The following is a 19,155-nucleotide window of genomic DNA, read 5'->3' on the forward strand; positions in this document are numbered from 1 at the left end:
TGGACACAAGCTAAATAGAGGGTGTGATGCAGGGAAGGTTTAGCTTGTTTTTTTAAATTTTTTTATTTTTCACACTATAAACCATATTGACCAAGATACATACAGACCTTTTTTTTTCTTGAATATATACAGTGTCATTTTCTCCCCCCTTTTCCTCCCTCCCTTCCCTCCCTCCCTCACCCCCTTTCCCATTTATTTGAAGTTCAATCTATAAGATACATTAAACCCGTCAAACAATGTTGTCACTTAATAAAATTAAACAAGAAATTTTACTGAGTCAGTTCTTTTCATTGTCTTCTCCTTCTGTCATTTTAGGTGGTGGAAGTCCATGGTAGGATTTCTCTATTGTATTTCATGTATGGCTCCCATATTTGTTCAAATATTGTGATGTTATTTCTTAAATTATAGGTTATTTTTTCTAATAGAATACATTTATTCATTTCTATATATCATTGTTGCATTCTCAATTTGTCTTCTCATTTCCAGGCTGACATAATACACTTTTTTGCTACAGCTAGGGCTATCATAACAAATCTTTTTTGTGCTCCATGCACATCGAGTCCAAATTCTTTATTTCTTATATTACTTAGGAGGAAGATCTCTGGGTTTTTTGGTACATTGCTTTTAGTGATTTTATTCAATATCTGGTTTAGATCTTCCCAAAATGTTTTCACTTTTTCACATGTCCAAATTGCAAGAATTGTTGTTCCCGTTTCCTTTTTACAGCAAAAACATCTGTCTGATACTGTTGGGTCCATTTATTTAACTTTTGAGGTGTGATGTATAGCCTGTGTATCCAGTTATATTGTATCATGCGTAACCTCGTGTTTATTGTATTTCTCATAGTTCCGGAGCGTAGCTTTTCCCATGTTTCATTCTTTATCTTTATGTTTAGATCTTGTTCCCATTTTTGTTTAGGTTTACCATTTGTTTTCTTGTTCTCCTTTTCTTGCAGTTTGATGTACATGTTTGTTACAAATTTTTTAATTATCATTGTGTCTGTAATCACATATTCAAAATTGCTTCCTTCTGGTAACCTCAGACTGTTTCCCAATTTGTCCTTCAAGTAGGTTTTCAGTTGGTGGTATGCAAACATTGTATCGTGAGTTATACTATATTTATCCTTCATTTGTTCAAAGGATAATAATTTATTTCTCGAAAAACAATTTTCTATTCTTTTGATCCCTTTTCTCTCCAATTCTCTAAAGGAAAGGTTATCTATTGTGAAAGGGATTAGTTGATTTTCCACCAATATTAGTTTTGGTAGTTGGTAATTTGTTTTATTCCTTTCTACATGAATCTTCTTCCAAATGTTGAGCAGATGATTCAATACCGGTGAATTCCTACATTGCACCAATTTTTCATCCCATTTCTCGGATCCGGAAAAGGCACGAAAATTTGCAGAACAATTACAAAACAGACAGAGAGATGAAGAGATGTAACAAGAACAAAAATGACAACAAACTATATATGTATATATAAAAAAATATAGAGTATAAGTAAGAACTAAGAAGGGAAAGAAAGGGAAGAAATGAAGTAAGGAGGGAATTAAGAGAGTGACCTTTGTTATATATGAAGATTAAAATCTTTTCTGGGGGGGCTGGGTGGGGAAAAATAACAGTCACTGCGAAATCAGTTGACACTTGCGAGCGGATTCGCAAATCCAAATGGAGAGGGGAGATGTGGTTGCCTGACAAGGGACAAAGGGCAACTCAGAAAGGGGACAGACTATTGGGGTTAAAGGAATTTTAGATCTGAGAATAGTGGAAATATTTTGTTTTAGAAATGTTGTCTTATAATGTGTTCAAAAAAAAAGCAGAAATGGATAAGAAGGGAAGGTGGTGATGAGGAAACGGAAAGGAAAGATAAACAAAGTATGAAATTACTATGTTGAACTATATGACTTTAAATATTAATGGAATACATAACCAAATCAAAAGGAAGAAACTGTTAAATTTACTGAAAAAAGAAAAAATTGATATAGCATTCGTACAAGAAACACATCTAACTGAAGTGGAACACTAGAAATTAAAGAGAGATTGGATTGGACATGTAACAGCAGCATCATACAATTCAAAAGCCAGAGGAGTAGCTATATTAATCAATAAAAATGTACCAATCAAAATAGAAGAGGAAATAATAGATCCAGCAGGGAGATATGTAATGATAAAATGTCAGATTTATTCAGAATTTTGGAATTTACTCAATGTATACTCACCTAATGAAGAAGATCAAAAATTTATGCAAGATATCTTTTAGAAGATAGCAGATACGCAAGGGAACATACTAATAGGAGGAGATTTTAACCTTAATTTGGACTCAAACATGGATAAAACTGGAAAAAAAACTAACAGAAAGAACAAAGTAACCAAATTTATAATTAAATCGATGCAAGAAATGCAACTTTTGGATCTATGGAGGAAACAACACCCAAAGGAAAAGGAATATTCATATTATTCGGGTAGACACAAAACATACTCAAGGATAGACCTATTCCTGTTATCAGCCCACATTCAAGGGAGAGTTAGGAAAACGGAATATAAAGCTAGACTATTATCGGACCACTCACCCCTGTTATTGGCAATAGGGCTAGAGGACATCCCACCAAGAATGTATAGATGGAGATTAAACTCCATGCTACTTAAAAGACAGGATTTTAGAGAATTCATTGAACGACAAATTAAAATGTACTTTGAAATAAATACGGCATCAGTGAAAGATAAGTTTATACTATGGGACACAATGAAAGCGTTAATCAGAGGGCAAATAATAAGTTATATAACTAAGATGAAGAAGGACTACAATCGGGAAACAGAACAGCTGGAAAGGGAAATAACAAATATAGAAAAAGAATTAGCAATAAAGGAAGATACAACTAAAAGAAGAGAATTGGCAGACAAAAAAAAATAAAATATGAAACACTACAAACATATAAGGTGGAGAAGAACATAATGAAGACAAAACAGAAATATTATGAGCTAGGAAAAAATTGTACAAAATTCTAGCGTGGCAGCTTAAGACAGAACAAACTAAAAGAATGGTATTGGCATTAAGGAAAAAGGACAAACAAATTACATTTAATCCAATGGAGATCAATGAAAACTTCAGGGAATTCTACTAGCAACTATATCAAACTGAAAACAAAGGGAAAGAAGACAAAATAGATGAATTTCTAACTAAAATTGAACTACCGAAATTACAAACAGAGGAGCAAAATAAATTAATAAAACCATTTGAAATAGAAGAATTACAGGAGATATTTAAAAAACTACCGAACAATAAAACACCAGGAGAGGATGGATTCCCAATAGAATTCTATAAAATATTTAAAGACTTATTAATTCCTCCCCTCCTGGAAGTAATCAACCAGATTGATAAGACACAAAACATACCAGATTCATGCAAAACAGCAATAATTACAGTAATACCAAAGACAGGGAAAGATCCACTAGCACCAGCGTCATATAGACCAATATCTCTACTTAACACAGATTATAAGATAATAGCTAAACTATTAGCAAACAGATTGGCCGACTATGTACCAAAAATAGTAAATCTAGACCAAACTGGATTTATTAAAAAAAGACGAACAACGGACAATATCTGTAAATTTATTAACTTAATTCATGCAGTAGAAGGAAATAAAACTCCAACAGTAGCAGTTGCTTTCGACGCAGAGAAGGCCTTTGACAGAGTAGAATGGAATTATTTATTCAAAGTACTACAAAAATTCAGCCTACCAGAGAAATATATTAATTAGATTAAAGCATTATATAAGGGGCCATTGGCGGAAGTGACAGTAAATGGATATATATCAAAACAATTTAACTTAAGCAGATCAACAAGGCAGGGATGTCCACTATCTCCCTCACTGTTCGCATTAGCTATAGAACCACTAGCAGAACTGATAAGAACAGAAAATAAAATGAGAGGGATAAAAATAAAAGAGAAGAAAAAAATCAGTCTATTTGCAGATGACATTATAATATACTTAACAGAACCAGAAATATCAATAAAAGAATTACATAGGAAATTGAAGGAATGTGGAGAAATATCGGGGTTCAGGATCAACCAAATAAAAGTGAAGCAATGCCAATGAATAATGCGGATTTCACAAAGTTCAAGAAAGAATCACCATTTAGATGGCAAACACAAGCAATGCGATACCAAGGTGTACAACTAAATAAAAATCTCGGCCATCTATATAAACTAAATTATCATCCATTAATCAAAAAATTACAAGACGACTTAGAGCATTGGAAAGACTTACCACTAATACTGATAGGAAGGATAAACTGTATTAAAATGAACATTTTCCCAAGGATAAAATACCTATTTCAGTCATTACCAATTCACCTAACAGAGAAATTATTCAAGGAGTTAAAGAAAATAATAAGGAAATTCTTATGGAAAGGGGGGAAACTGAGGATAGCACTAGATAAATTAAAAGAATGGTACAAACAAGGAGGCTTACAACTACCAAACTTTAAGAATTATTATAGAGCCACACAATTAAGATTCCGATCAGATTTTTATCAAACAAGGGAAAAACCAGATTTGACCAGATTAGAACTAGATAAAATAGGGGAGAAGATACCTGAACATATATTATAGTTTGCCTTGCTGCCCCGGGATAAGTATTTTAAATACCGCTGGGTATTTTAACATAAATTTATAACCTTTATTCCATCGGATCATTTTTGCTGCATTAAACTCCTTCCTCTTCTTCAGGAGTTCAAAACTTATATCTGGATAGAAAAAAAATTCTTGACCTTTGTATTCCAGTGGTTTTTTTGTCTTCTTTTATTTTTTTCATTGCCTTCTCCAATATATTTTCTCTTGTTGTATATCTTAGGAATTTTACTAGAATGGATCTTGGTTTTTGTTGTGGTTGTGGTTTAGGGGTTAATGTCCTGTGTGCCCTTTCTATTTCCATTTCTTCCTGTAATTCTGGTCTTCCTAGGACCCTGGGGATCCATTCTTTTATAAATTCTTTCATATTTTTGCCTTCTTCATCTTCCTTAAGGCCCACTATCTTTATATTGTTTCTTCTATTATAATTTTCCATTATGTCTATCTTCTGAGCTAACAGCTCCTGTGCTTCTTTAACATTTTTGTCAGATTCTTCTAATTTCTTTTTTAAGTCATCTACTTCCATTTCTATGGCTGTTTCTCGTTCTTCCACCTTGTCTACTCGTTTTCCTATATCTGTCATGATCATCTCTAATCTATTCATTTTTTCTTCTGTACTTTTTATTCTTCTTTTTATTTCACAGAATTCTTGTGATTGCCATTCTTTTACCATTTCCATATATTCTTTAAAAAAGATATATCCATGTACTTGCCCTTCCCTTCATCTTCCATTTCTCTGTGTTCTTCCTCTTCTTCTTCTGGGTCCACTCCAGGATCTGTGTCCTTTACCTCTGTCTCTTCTGGTTTTCTTGTTGGGTTGTTTATTTTATTTTGTTGGGTATTTTTGGTCTCCTTATTTTTATTAAAAGTGTCTTGGTGTTGGTCTTCTTTCTCTGGGTTGGTCATCTGTTGTTTCTTTGATTTCCTATTTTTATTCTCTTCCTTCTTGTTCTCGTTATTTTCTATGTTTTCCTGTTGAGAGTCTTGCTGTTGTGTTGTACTTGTCTGTTTCAACTGTGGAGATTTACTCCTCAGTTGGTCCCCCCTCCCGTCAGTGTTCTTTTTTGTCTTGCGCATCGCGCATTCTCACTTTTGTTTGGCTCCATGAGCCATTTTTGTAGTCCTGAGTTCAGGGTTTCCACTGACCTCAGGGAGCAGGCTTCTCTCTCCATGGCGGGCTTCCTCGACCGGTAAGGCCTTCACCTTCCTCTTCCGACGTCCTTCCTTCTTCTTTCCTTCCATTGTTTTTGGTTTTTCTTTCTTTGCTGCCATTTTCTCCACACTTTCACTTTCAATTTGTTATGTTTTCTGTGTTAGTGCCTTAGTTTTTTCTCTACCTTTTTTTTAACTTTTCTGGAGAGGGCTGGAGTTCCCCTACCGTCCACTACTGAATCACGTGACTCCTCATCGAAGGTTTAGCTTGTTGAGTTATTTATACAGGATGGCATAACATTGGGGGCCAAAGGGCCTGTACTTTGCTGTGATGTTCAGTGTTCGAACCCTCCACGACGTCCCTCTGCCTCTTATCATCAACCCAAATCTGTATCCAATTGATTCCATGGAAAATTCACCATGTAGTTCAGCCGACCATGTTGGATCTTGTCAAAGGCCTTGCTGATAAATTCCACATGGTAAACACGGGTTGTCCTGCCATCAGCAATTTTCCTGGTCACCTCCAAAATTTTAATTAACGTGACAAGATTCAAGTTCCCATGCAAGAAGCCGTGCTATCTTTAATCAGTGCCTCCCCTTCCAACTGCAAGTAGATCCTGTCTCTCAGCATCCCCTCCAGCCTCTTATCTACAACTGGTGTAAATCTGTCCAGCCCATAGTTCTCTGGCTTATCTCTGGAATTCAGCTCTTTGGTCCCCATGAGAACAAAGGCAAAGATGTGCTGAATAACCAAGTGGCCCAGGTAACACCTAAACTGGTCACTGGTGAGGAGGTGAATGGTGAGTAAGTGGCACTTGATCCCACAGCCAAACATGTCCATCACTTTACTGAGGATTGAGTAGACTGACATCAGGAATTTACTTATTGGATGTGTCCTGTTTCACAAGAACTGGGGAAACCTGGATACATTTTCATGTGATTATTCAGGTATCAGAGTGGAATCTGTCCTGGAACATTTTGCCAGAAGCCTCCATTTTAATGGGATCAAGTCATATCCCCAAACTTCCTGGTTGCAGAATAATTAAGAAGCAACATTGATCTGAGCCAAGTTTGTTTTTCTTCTCAAATGAATCCAGTATTTGAGTTCGACTCGAGGTAGTTTAGCGATGTTTCTCTCCACAGGACAGACGCTGAGCACATTTGCATCCTTATCTGCCTTCACCAATCCAAACACATTAATCAAGCCGTCTTTTTCTAGCACGGTGAGAATTGTTTGTTGGTGTTGATCACTAAATCAGGAACACATTTCCATACATCAAGCAGCATGCCTGTTCTTTTTAGCAGCCTGTTCCCACTGGGAGGTCCCCATCTCAGATTAAGTCCCACTGCCATCTCCTACAGGAAGTCTGAAGTGAAGGTAATAGTCCCCAGATCAGTGCCCAGTTTCACACACAACAATGAAAATGTCAAGCACATCTCTGGTCAATCGACAGCTGCATACAAAGAGTCTGTTGAAATTTGTCCCATGCAGAGAGCATCAGAAGGAGGTTGTTCAGCCTTCCACTTTCTCCTATTCGTTGCTGACATGTATCTGAACTCCATCTGCCTTCCCTGGCAACCAAAATCTTACAAAATTCCATCACTGGAGAAAATTTCAACTGACCCCCATCCTTGAGAGTTTTCCAGCAAGAGTTCCGGATTTCCTGTGCTCTGAATAGCCTGGGTCTAATTGAAATGTTTTCCCCCTTATTTGGAATGCACAGATGATGCATCAGTTTCTATCTCCTCCAGTGCACCCTTTCATGAATTTAAACTCCCAATTCCAGCAGGTTTCATTTTTCATGTATCATGACAAGTTTCATTAAAACGATCCAGCCCAACGACCATCGGATATAAGCCTCACAATTTTGGCTTTCCCATCTCCAATATCCTCTGCATTCAGCTCCCATTCTGAATGGAGACATGGAGTGCAGACAGTGGTTCTTTGAGCCTTATGATCTGACTCACCTGCCCACAGGGAATAGGATGGGGTCCAACACTGTCCCTGGGAAACAGCAGCTCCTGGGAGTGAGTTTGATGGTGGGTGAAGGAGAAAAAAATAAAGGGAAATAAAGAGGCAGTGGGAGGAGAGGGGAAGGAGGCAAGAGATGTGATGTGGCAGAAAATGGAAAGGGGAGGAATGGAAGAGTGGGGTGACAAAGGAGGGAGAGAGGAAAAATGGGTGGCTCCAGAGAGCTGGGAAGAGAGGTGCAATGAAAGACGAGGAAGAGATGGAGAATAGGGTCAGGGAAAGGCTGGAAAAGTAAGAGAGGGAGAGGATGAGGAGAGAAGGCCCTGATAGAAGGAATGTAGGGGTGGGGAGAGAGGCAGAGAGGGTGGGGGGAGGGGGGTTAGATGGATGTATGAGCTGTGGCAGAACACAGACTCTAATCTCAGCAGCTGTGATGGAAACCTTGGTCTGTTGGATTCCCTGCTCATCCTCTGCTCAGTGATAGGGCAAATCACTCCTTGCTTCTCTCTTTTCTTGAGGGAACTGCATCATGTGCCAGCAGCAGAGTTCTGGCTTAATTGGGACATTGTGTTCAGCACAGACAGTGGAGGCCTGAAGGGCCCAACCCTGAGCGCTAATGTTCGATGACAGAGGATTCAACAGCCAGGTGTTGAAGGGCATTTCTTTCACCAACTTCATAGGCCCTGTCCACGTTTTGGCTGCCAGTGAATCAGGGTTAACGTTTGTTTGACATGATCCCCAGTTCACACAGTAATCATACCAGGTAAAGGCAGAACGATGAGGGTAGCACTGTTGGTGTAGTGGTTAGTGTCACGCTGTTACAGCGCCAGCGATCAGGACTGGGGTTCAAATCCCACGCTGTCTGTAAAGTGTATGTTCTCCCGTGGTCTGGTTTTCTCGCACTGTTTGAAATGTAGCGGAGGTTGTCGGTTAATTGGGTGTAATTGGATGGCACAGGCTACTGGGCCAAATGGTCTGTTACCGTGCTGTCTTGCACAGGTCACAGACGGTTCCGTGTGTCTTTTTCCTCCTCCGTTCTCTCACTACATGGACCTGACAGTGATAGTAACTGTTCCAAGTTGATAGAGTGAGGATTGGAAGTGGGCACAGAAATGGTCGAGCCAGAGGTATTTCAAGCTGATCTTAACCCCTCTAAAGATGTGATTGAAAATCAGCAGGGCGACAATTTGTCACTGAATCCTTTTCTTCTCTGACATTAATTCTTCTGCTGAGAACTGCGAGTAATTCTGTGATTGGCTGATCTGGAAATAAGAAGGAAATAACCATGACGGTGGCACAGATGGAGACCTGCTTCACTTCCACACTGGTGCCAATAACAGGAGCAGGTGTCCCAGAATGAAGATGCCAGTGAGGTGGAACCAGTGGAAGAGGACAGAGTGCTCAGGAGGGAACCTGCATCTCACAATCCAACTCCCCCTCATTCCCAAAAATCACTTCCAGTTCATGAGCTGCACTTGTGACTTCATTCAACAGCACCGCTGCACCCTCTGCGCCTCCAATCCATGCAGTGTAACTCAGTCCCTTCCACACAGATGAGAAGATGGAGGCAAAGGAGACACTCCGTCACTTCACCCTGACATCCACGTCCTCCATCGCAGGGTCAGAGTCAGGTTGGCCACGAACATGGATCAGGGTTTGTTGTTTTAGGGCAGCAGGGTTGTGGAGAACAAGGTGCAAAATGACTATCAATTACAATTTTGTAAATACAAAATTGTAAAAGAAATAATGAGAGCGAGAAAGAGGAAAAGTGAAGCCATGTGCACAGGATCTTGTCCATTCAGAAATATGATGGTGGGGGGAGAAGCTGCTTTTGAAACATTGTGTGTGTGTGTGTGTGTGTCTTCAGACTCCTGCACCTCCTCCCAGTGAGAAAAGGGCAAGGCCTGGGTGGTGAGAGTCCTTGAAGATAGAAACTGCTTTCTTGAGGCACTGCCTCTTAAAGATGCCCTTAATGGAGTGAAGACTAATGCCCACGATGGTGCTGGTTGAGTTTACAACCCTCAGTCGCCTATTCCCGTCCTGTCCATTGGCACCTCAATACCAAACAGAATTTCTGTGGAAATTTGCAAGCGACTTTGGTGACATCACGAATCTCCACAAACTCCTCATGAAGTATAGTGGCTGTCGAGCCTTCTACATGATTGCATCGACATCATGGTTCAGGATGGATTTTCAGAGCACTTGACCCAGGAATATGAAGTTTCTTACCCTCTCCACATGCAGAAAGCAGCCAATGTCCATTGATCCAGTGGACTCTCTCTCCTTGGAACATAGCATCTTTCTGGATTCTAACCCTGTCAACCTATTATTTGCACCTTTCTGCATCATATTTATGAACTATCTAATAAATGCAGGAATGTTTTTCACATCACCCACTCTGTGTGAATGTCACTTCCACATGTTCACCATTCCAAATGCTTAATCCCCTATTTATCAGGGTCGAGAGCTTTGGTGTTTGTCAACATGTTCCTTGCCTGAGAGGGTTTAATATGCCTATACAGAGGAATCCTCACCCTGTAACATATGCTCTTCTAGCCATAGGATCATTGAATGCTACAGCACAGAAAACAGGCCATTCACCCCCTCTAGTCTGTGCTGACCATCATCTCCCTCATTGCACTGATCTGCTCCCATTTCATAATCCTTCAGGTATCACCCATCCATAGACCTATTGAATTCATTCTTAAAACACACTATCAAGCTCGCATTCACCACATCAGTTGGCAGCTCATTCCACACTCCCACAACTCTATAAGTGAAGAACTTCCCCATTATGTTCCCCTAAACTTTTCCCCTTCAGCTTAAATCGATGATCTCTCATATTTATCTCCTCTAATCTGCGGAAAAAGCTTATTTACATCCACTCTGTCTATACCTCTCACAATATTGTAAACCTCTATAAAATCTTCCCTCATTCCTTTTTTCTCCAAGGAATAAAGTCCTAGCCCATTTAATCTTTCCCTGAAACTCAACTCCTGAAGACCTGGCAACATCCTGGTAAATCTTCTCTGCACTCTTTCAATTTTATTGAGATCCTTCTTGTAGTTAGGTGCCCAGAAATGCACACAATATTCCAAGTCTGGTCTCACCAATGTCTGAAACAACTTGGGTGAAATTGTTGGAACAAGTGAAAGGAAGCTCTCTCCAGATCAAATCTGTGTTCTTCCTGTCCTGGACGATATGACCACATTCTGGTGGGAGATTTATTGACTGCCCCGTGGATGTTGTTGCTCCCATGTGACTCTGAGGTTGCACTGACTCACATTGAACATACAACACTGGAGAAGATTCAGGTCAGCTTTTCCACGCCATTGTTTAGTTTCCACACGAGCCTTCAGCCACCCCAACACCGTCCAACTGGGTCAACATCTCCGTCTATTCCCTTCCCACTCATTCACCTCTTTGGGAGAGTTCCACATTCTCCCTACTCTATCTCATTGAGATTATGATTTATCAAGAATGAGAGATTAATGACATTAGTCTCCATACCCCTGGAGAATTAATTTTTTTTAACCTCCTCAATGTTAGCATCTTGAAGGTGGAAATAAGCATTAGACTCTAAACTTGTCTTTGTGAAGATTGTATGCAGGGTTAACATGAGTATCTAAACCTATCAGTTATCGACCGATAATGTCACTAATTGTTCCACGTTCACACAGAAAAGAGCCTCACTGTATTCAATCCACTGCATTGCAGCATCAAAGAGATGGAGTCCCTGCTGGGAGGGTGTCAGGGCACTGAGTGGAAGGAGTGGAGAGACTGCTTTTGGTCTACAAGGTCCCCATAGGTTTTGAATTAACCCTGGATCAAACTTCACCAACTCTCAGTGACAGCCTGTGGCTCATTTAAAGTTCAGTAGCCATTTGCTTTGAAGAGCTACAGATGTCTGAAACTCTGTGTTAATGTGAAGATGCAGTCCTTCTTCCACTTCCTCTCAGGTTGTACAGGCCGGTTTAATTTGAGCTGGGGGCCCTCCCATTGCAATCTTGTTACTAAAATGAATAAGCCCACTGATTTGCATCTGGAAATACATTTCTGAGGTGGTTCTTTGCACCAACCAACAAGTTCATGTTTACCAAGCAGGATGGGACTGAAGGAATCGAAACCAGTGACCGTGAGATACACACAGACCAAGACCCTCTTGTCATTTCAGGACAAGTGTCACTGGAAAGCAACAGGCTCAGAGTAATGGTGATTGACTGTTCAGGATGGATTGATTCATTCATTATGGGAACGAGGTGTTTCGACACAGGGCACCCTGTGATTTTGGTTCTGAAGGAGTTGAGAGGTTCCCACCAATCGTTTACTTTGTCTTCTTCCCACTGATCCAGAGATGCATCTGACGACAGATGTCGATCGCCATATAAATTAAGGGTCGTGACTGATTTAAAAGACCACAGGCCCCGAAGATGACAGGAATTAAGGTTGGACATTCAGTCAAGACACTATTTATTTTGTCTGAGGGTGAATGAAAGGATGAAGAGGTCTGCTTCTGGCATCAAGAGAGTGATATGTGTATCATTGCATTCCAAAGGATGAGAGGTTACTTATTAGAGGTATTTAAGATTATTAGGGGCTGAGGTAGGGTGGATAGCCAGCACCCAATATTAGGAAATACCAGAGATATCTGTTGAAGGTGAGAGGTGGAAAAGTTAGGGGTGATGTCAGAGGTAAGTTTTATGACACAGAGTGTGAGTGTCGAGGTTACATTGCCAGGGTTGGAGGTGGAGGCTGGTTCAAAAGGGACATTCAAAAGACTCTGAGATTGGCAATGGATGTAAGAAAAATAGAGGGTTATGGGTGTGAGGTCAGAAAAAAGATTGTTGTGGAGTAGGTCTATACAGGTTGGCACAACATAGTGGGCTGAAGGGCCTCTACATGTGCTGTAATGTTGTGTGTTCTGTCTGAACAGATCATACTGTCAGATTAAAACATTGCTTCCAAACAGCTTTTACCAGACTCTTCCTCACCTGATATCCCCCCTCCCTGCGCACCCCCTCCCCACTTCTTTGGTCTGGCATCTGGTTCACCCTCCTGTCAGTAACTTGTAATGACTCACCACTCTCTGCAAAGGCAAGTGGGAGCCGTTGCTTCAGTTGTCCAATGACTTTGCACTGTCACCGACCATGGACACAACCAGCCTCAGGTGTCCTTCATGATGAATGGGAGCTGAGTCACGAGGATTGCTCCTCTGATCTGAAATCCTTGCAGGATCTGCAGGCAATCATAGCCAAATCACAATGAACAAATGATATGATATTGAAGGAGAAGGTGAGGCTCTCAACACCTGTGAGCACAATTTAGAAGGTTTTTTGATTTCAGAATGTTTCCCTTGCCAGTCCTTATTGTTACCCTCATTGCAGCTTAGAGGTTTTAAGGGTTGGCACAGATTAGACTTTAAATGCTTTAAAGAACTATTTCTTCAAAATAAGTTTGTTTCTTTTGAATAATTAATGGTTAAATGTGAATGACCAAAATGCATTGTTTTTAGATATTTGCAGGTGAGTCATTTTGTTCAATCTCAGATCCCTGATTTTCCGCAATTCCCGAGGCAAATCCTCTTGATTTACTTTTTGGTTTACAACTTTCTCATAAAGATTCACTATCTCTTATTTATAACAATTTGCATGATTTAAATGTGGCCTTGTTAGTTAAGATTAAGAGACACTGGGAAGAGGATTTGAATCTTTCAATCTCTGATGAGCTCTCAGACTCTATTTGTTATCTGATTAATATGATCTCCCTTTGTGCACGACATTGCTTATTGCAATTTAAAGTGGTCCATAGGGTACATATGTTGAAAGTTAAATTGTCTCGTTTTTACTCTGATATACACATTCGATGTGACAAATGTAATTGTTGAGGCTTCTTTGATTCACATATTATGGACTTGCCCTGGTTTAGAGAAATATTTTCCAAACATCTTAAGGTTAAGTTGGAACCTTGCCCTTGAATTGCTCTTTTTGGATCATTTCAGGATGATGACGTTTTATTGACTTCAACTCAAAACCAAATTTTATCTTTTATTTCATTGATAGCGAGACGAGCAATTTTGATGAAATAAGATTCAAATACTAATTTCATACAGACATGAGGCCCATTATGGGCCATTATCACACTCTGAGTTTGACGGTTCTCATCCCCTTCGATGCTGTGCTGTTTATTTCCAGGTTGTCGTCACTTGATATCCACACATTAGTTTTTTTTCCAACCTTGTATCGTGGTAGGGGCTTTGAATTAAGGGTTTTCTGCTTTCTTTTCATTTTATTACAATTTGTATTTCTTACAAAAATGTACTGTTTAACTCTGTTTTATTGTAAACCTCAATAAAAAGATCGAGAAAGGAACAAAAGAATTCATCATGTTTGTGCAAAAGGAGATGGAATGGAGAGACAAAGCAAAGGGAAGGCAACAGGGGAAGAAAGTGAGGGGTAGGGGAGAGGTTTAACAAAAGCCAGAGATGTCGAATCTGGTTGGAGGGTGCCCATTCAGAAGAAGTATTGTTCCTCCAATTTGCACGTGGTCTTAGTCTGGCAGAGCACGAGACCACGGACACACACGTCAGCAAGGGAATGAGATAGATAATTGAAATGGGAGGCCACTGGGAGGACCACATTGTTGTGGCGGATGGAACCAAGGTGCTCAACAAAGCGATCTCCCAGTCTCTCCAATGTCGAGGAGACCACAACAGAAGCACCAGTTGCAGCAGATGACCCCTGCAGATTCACAAGTGAAATGCTACTTCACTTGGAAGGGCTGTTTGGGCCCTGAAAGGTGATGAGGAAGGTGTGGTCACAGAGGACTATCTCGTGCAGTCATAGGAGTTGGACCCAAAGGAATAATGTGTGGGAAGGGAGGAGTCGACAAGGGAGTGACAGAGGGAGTGGTCCCTGCAGAAGGCGGAGAAGGAAATATGTGTCTAGCGGTGGGATCACGAAATAGGTGGTAGAAATGGCAGAGGAGGATGTGTTGAATGTGAAGGCTGGTGGGGCAGTAGCTGAGGACAAGAGGAATCAGGTTATTGACTGGTGAATGTATACCCTGCTCTGTCAGTGAGTTACTGACTGACGAAAGGTTACCCTGCTCAGTCAGTGAGTTACTGACTGGCGAAAGGATATCCTGCTCTGTCAGAGAGTTACTGACTGGTGAAAGGATACCCTGCTCTGTCAGTGAGTTAGTGATTGGTGAAAGGATACCGTGCTCTGTCAGTGAGTTACTCACTGGTGAAAGATACCCAATGCGGGTGGAGTGAAATGGAACGGAGAGGCAGACCTAAAGCAAGTGGGGGTTGGGGGTATGAGTTTTACCAAAAGCCATAAAAGCTGTTATTAATGCCATCTGGTTGGATGGTGCCCAGTTGGAAGATGAGGTGCTGTTCCTCCAGTGTGTGGTTGGTCTCAGTCTGGCAGTGCATGAAACCATGGGCACACATTTAGCAAGTGAATGGGATGGAGAATTGAAATCGGAGCCACTGGGAGATCCACGCTATTGCAGCAGACAGAGCCAAGTTCTTTACAAAGCGACCTCCCAGTCTGCGTCCAGTCTCTCCAATGTAGAGGGGACCACAATAGGAGCACTGAATGCAGTACGTCACCACTGAAAATACAGAAGTAAATTTGCTTCACTTGGAAGGACTGTTTGGGGCCCTGAATGGTGGTGAGAGGTGGTTTGGGCACAAGTGGAGCATCACCTGTGGTCACTGGGGTAGGTCCCAAACAGATAATTGGTGGGGAAGGAGGTAGCAGAGAATCACGGAGGGAGTGGTCCCTGTGGAAGGCAGAGAGGGGAGGAGAGGGGAATACGTGTCTAGTAGTGGGATCATGAGGTATGTGGCGGAAATGGCGGAGGAGGATGTGTTGGATGTGGGCGCTGGCACCATTCGGGAAAATGACTTTTGGTTACCGGGATTGGTTAAAGTGCTGATGGCTAGTGAGTCTCCTGGGGAGCTTCAGACACTGATAGCTTCCCCACACTTCAGGATTCAGAACCACGGGTCACAGAGATACAGCTTGGATGCCTTGAGCTGGGGCTTATTACTGAACAGGGCAGAGTCCATGGGGTTACTAAGCTCACAGAGGCCGAGAGGAAGCAGGATCGGAGGAGGTGGAGAGATCCAAGGACCCCCAATGCCTCAAAAGGGACTCTCTTTTGCCCCTCTTTCTTGACTGGATTGTGGCCCTGCATTGATGGCTCTTCAGTGTGTGCTTTGACAGGGCAAACAAAGGAAAGAGTTTTCTGTGTTTGTGGACATGACAATCAATGGAATGTTATTCTGGAATTTGGATTTGATGGACAGAGGAGGAGCAGGGAATTGTTTCACCAGTTTGTACCTCAATGACAGGGCACATCCTCACAACAGGAGATAGAGTGGGATTAAGATAGAACAAGATAAAATAGGAGTAAAGGTACTGTAACGTTTACTTTATAAATGGAATGAAAAGGTGGTGCAATATAACAACTCACCAGTATTGCATTATTTACTTAACATATGGAAGAAGATGCACGTAGAAAGGAAATTAAATTATCAAACACCAAAAAAGCTTTTGACGCAAAATCCACTAATCCCTTTTACAATAGACAACCTATATTTTTTAAGAGAATGGGATTGAAAAGGAATCAAGAGAATAGAAATTTGGTTTTTTTGGAAATAATTTATTAAGATTTGAACAGTTGAATGAGAAATACGGAATAACTGACGGTCCAATGTTTGCATACCACCAATTAAAAGCTTAATTAAAGGACGAATTGGAAAGCAGATTGAGACTACCGGAAGGAAGCAGTTTTGAGTATGTAATTACAGACACAATGATAATTAAAAGATTTATAACAAACATGTACATTAAGCTGCAAGGCAAGGAAAATGATGAAATAAGGTACAAACCTAAACAAAGTTGGGAAAAGGACTTAAACAAAGATAAAGAACAAACATGGGAAAAGTTATGTTCTGGAATTATGAAGAACACAATAAACATAAGGCTACGTATGATACAATATAATTGGTTACACAGGCTATATATCACCCCTTAAAAATTAAGAGAATGGGACCCAAAAATATCGGATAGATGCTTTCACTGTAAAAATGAAATTGGAACAACAATACACGCAATTTGGGCATGCGCAAGACTGAATATATTTTGGGAAGAACTAAATCAGATATTAAATAAAACACCAAAAGCAACATACCAAAAAATCCAGAAATTTGTCTTTTAAATAACATAATAAGTAAAGATCTCGGACTCAAATTGGATAGAACACAAAAAAGATTCATTATGATCGACTTAGCAGTAGCAAAAAAAATACATAATTTCAATTTGGAAAACGAAAGAGAGCCTGAAAATACAATGGTACATGGAAATGAATAAGTGTATCTCATTGGATAAAATTACATGTAATTTAAAAGACAACATTACATTGTTTAAACAAATCTGGGAACCATACATGAAATATAACAGAAAGAGCTGGCCTTGGACCTCCATCTCCTAAAACGATAAGATGATAAACACGATCAGATTTAATGTGTAAATGTAGATGACCCATCTTTCTTGTTTGTTTTTCTTTTGTGTGAAGATGTTGTTTTATTGTATTTTATATGTTTAATATTTATTGGTTTTGGAGGGGGAGAAAAGAGAGAAAATGTCATTGTGCATATTTAATGAGAAAGATTTGTACATAGTTGAAAAGGTTCATCGTGCAATAAATAAAGATTACAAAAAACAACAGGAGATAGAGGACGTTTGACACAAACTTTGCCATTTTGGTTTCTTGGTTTTTGTCAAACCCATCCATTTTCCCTCTCTCTCACTCAAGATTAGAATTCCATTTGTGGTCACAAACAAAAAAAAGCACAAAAATCTCTCTTTATCTCTTCTTGTCTCCATCTCAGTTCTTGAAATTTCATTTCAATCTCTTCCTTGGTATTTCTTTTTGTCTTTCTCACTCTCCTTCAGTTTGAGCTCCTGTCTGAGCGGTGACATATATCCATTCTCGTTTGCCTCCCAGTGCAACAAGTCTACAGAAGATGCCATCTCACTGGCTCGACACAAAACCCTGGAACACATGGACAGCAAAGATACATGAATCAGGATGCAATTTATTGACTATAGTTTGGCATTCAACACCATAATTCCCTCCAAACTAATCAACATACTCCAAGGCCTGGGCGTCAATATTCCCATGTGTTGTTGGATCCTCGATTTCATAATTTCCAGACTCCAGTCAGCCCGGATTGGCAGAATATTTCCTCTCCAATCTGCCTCAGTACCAGAGCACCACTGAGTAATGTATTTATCCCCCTGCTCTACTCACTCTATACCATTGACTGTGTGGCTCAATACGACAACAAAATTGTTCACAAATTAGTTGACAATACCACCTGAGTGGGCTGTATAATTAAGGGCCAATGAGTCAGCATACTAGAGGGAGATTCAAAGCTTAGTTGAATGGTGTACTAACAATGACCTCTGATTCAATGTCACCAAAACTAAGGAGCTGATTGCAGTCTTTCGGAAAGGAAAACCAGAGGTGTATGATCCAGGCATCTCTGGGGGATCACAGGTGGAGAGGGTGAGCAAATTTAAATTCCTGGGAGTCACGATCTGAGAGCAGCTTTCCTGGACCCATCATAATAATGCCATCATGAAGAAAGCACATCAGTGCCTCGACTTCCTCAGCGGAGGCTGGGTAGGTCAACGGAAACCTTGGGAACCTTCTACAGAAATGTAGTGAAACATGTGCTGACCGGCTGCATCATGGCCTGCTTTGGGTGCATCAATACCTCTGAGTGGAAAGCCCTGCAAAAGGTAATGAACACAGTCCAGAACCTCACAGTGAAAACTCTCCCCACCATTGAGAACATCTACATGGAACGATGAAGTCGTCAAGCAACAGCAATCATCAAGGATCCACACCACCTAGGACACCCTCTGTTCTTGTTGCTCCCATCAGAAAAGAGGTACAGGTGCCACTGGACTTGCACCTTCAGGATCAGGAATAGTTGCTACCCCTCAACCACCAAACTCTAGGACAACCAACTCATTCAGAGACTGAGATTACTACAAATGGACGGGACATCACCTCATCTTCCGACTGGTCACCATCCAACCTGATTGCACTTATATCAATTTCTCTGGTTTTCTATAAGCCACCATCACCAGCACCACCCTGCCAATCTTCATCTCCTTACTTTTATTTAGTTTGCACTCTCTCTCTCTCTCTCTCTCCTTGCACAGAACCAAAATCAATTCTCACCTTTCCTTTTATCATGTCCAATGAACACTTCTGGTTTGTTGGTCTGGACTCCTCCCCCTCCCATTCTTCCCCCTTTTCTCTCACAGTCTTTCTTCAGACACCTGCCTGCTTTTTCCTTATACATAGAACAC

At 40.5% G+C, this 19,155-nt stretch overlaps 1 protein-coding gene across 8 annotated transcripts in view; it reads right to left on the reverse strand.

Annotated features, from left to right (window-relative positions):
- Positions 1-16,392: 16,392 nt before the first annotated feature.
- LOC138764658 (uncharacterized) overlaps positions 16,393-19,155 on the reverse strand; it is a 60,049-nt gene continuing 57,286 nt past the window's right edge. For 6 of the 8 annotated variants that reach the window (XR_011358276.1, XR_011358271.1, XR_011358274.1 and 3 more), the window contains one exon: positions 16,413-17,824. The gene's annotated coding sequence lies outside the window, so the exon portion shown is untranslated. Of the gene's footprint in view, positions 17,825-19,155 lie in introns of all 8 variants that reach the window. The other 2 variants (XR_011358268.1, XR_011358270.1) reach the window with 2 other exon arrangements.

This window comes from Narcine bancroftii, chromosome 5, assembly GCF_036971445.1.
Source record: "Narcine bancroftii isolate sNarBan1 chromosome 5, sNarBan1.hap1, whole genome shotgun sequence".
Taxonomy (NCBI): Eukaryota; Metazoa; Chordata; class Chondrichthyes; order Torpediniformes; family Narcinidae; genus Narcine; species Narcine bancroftii.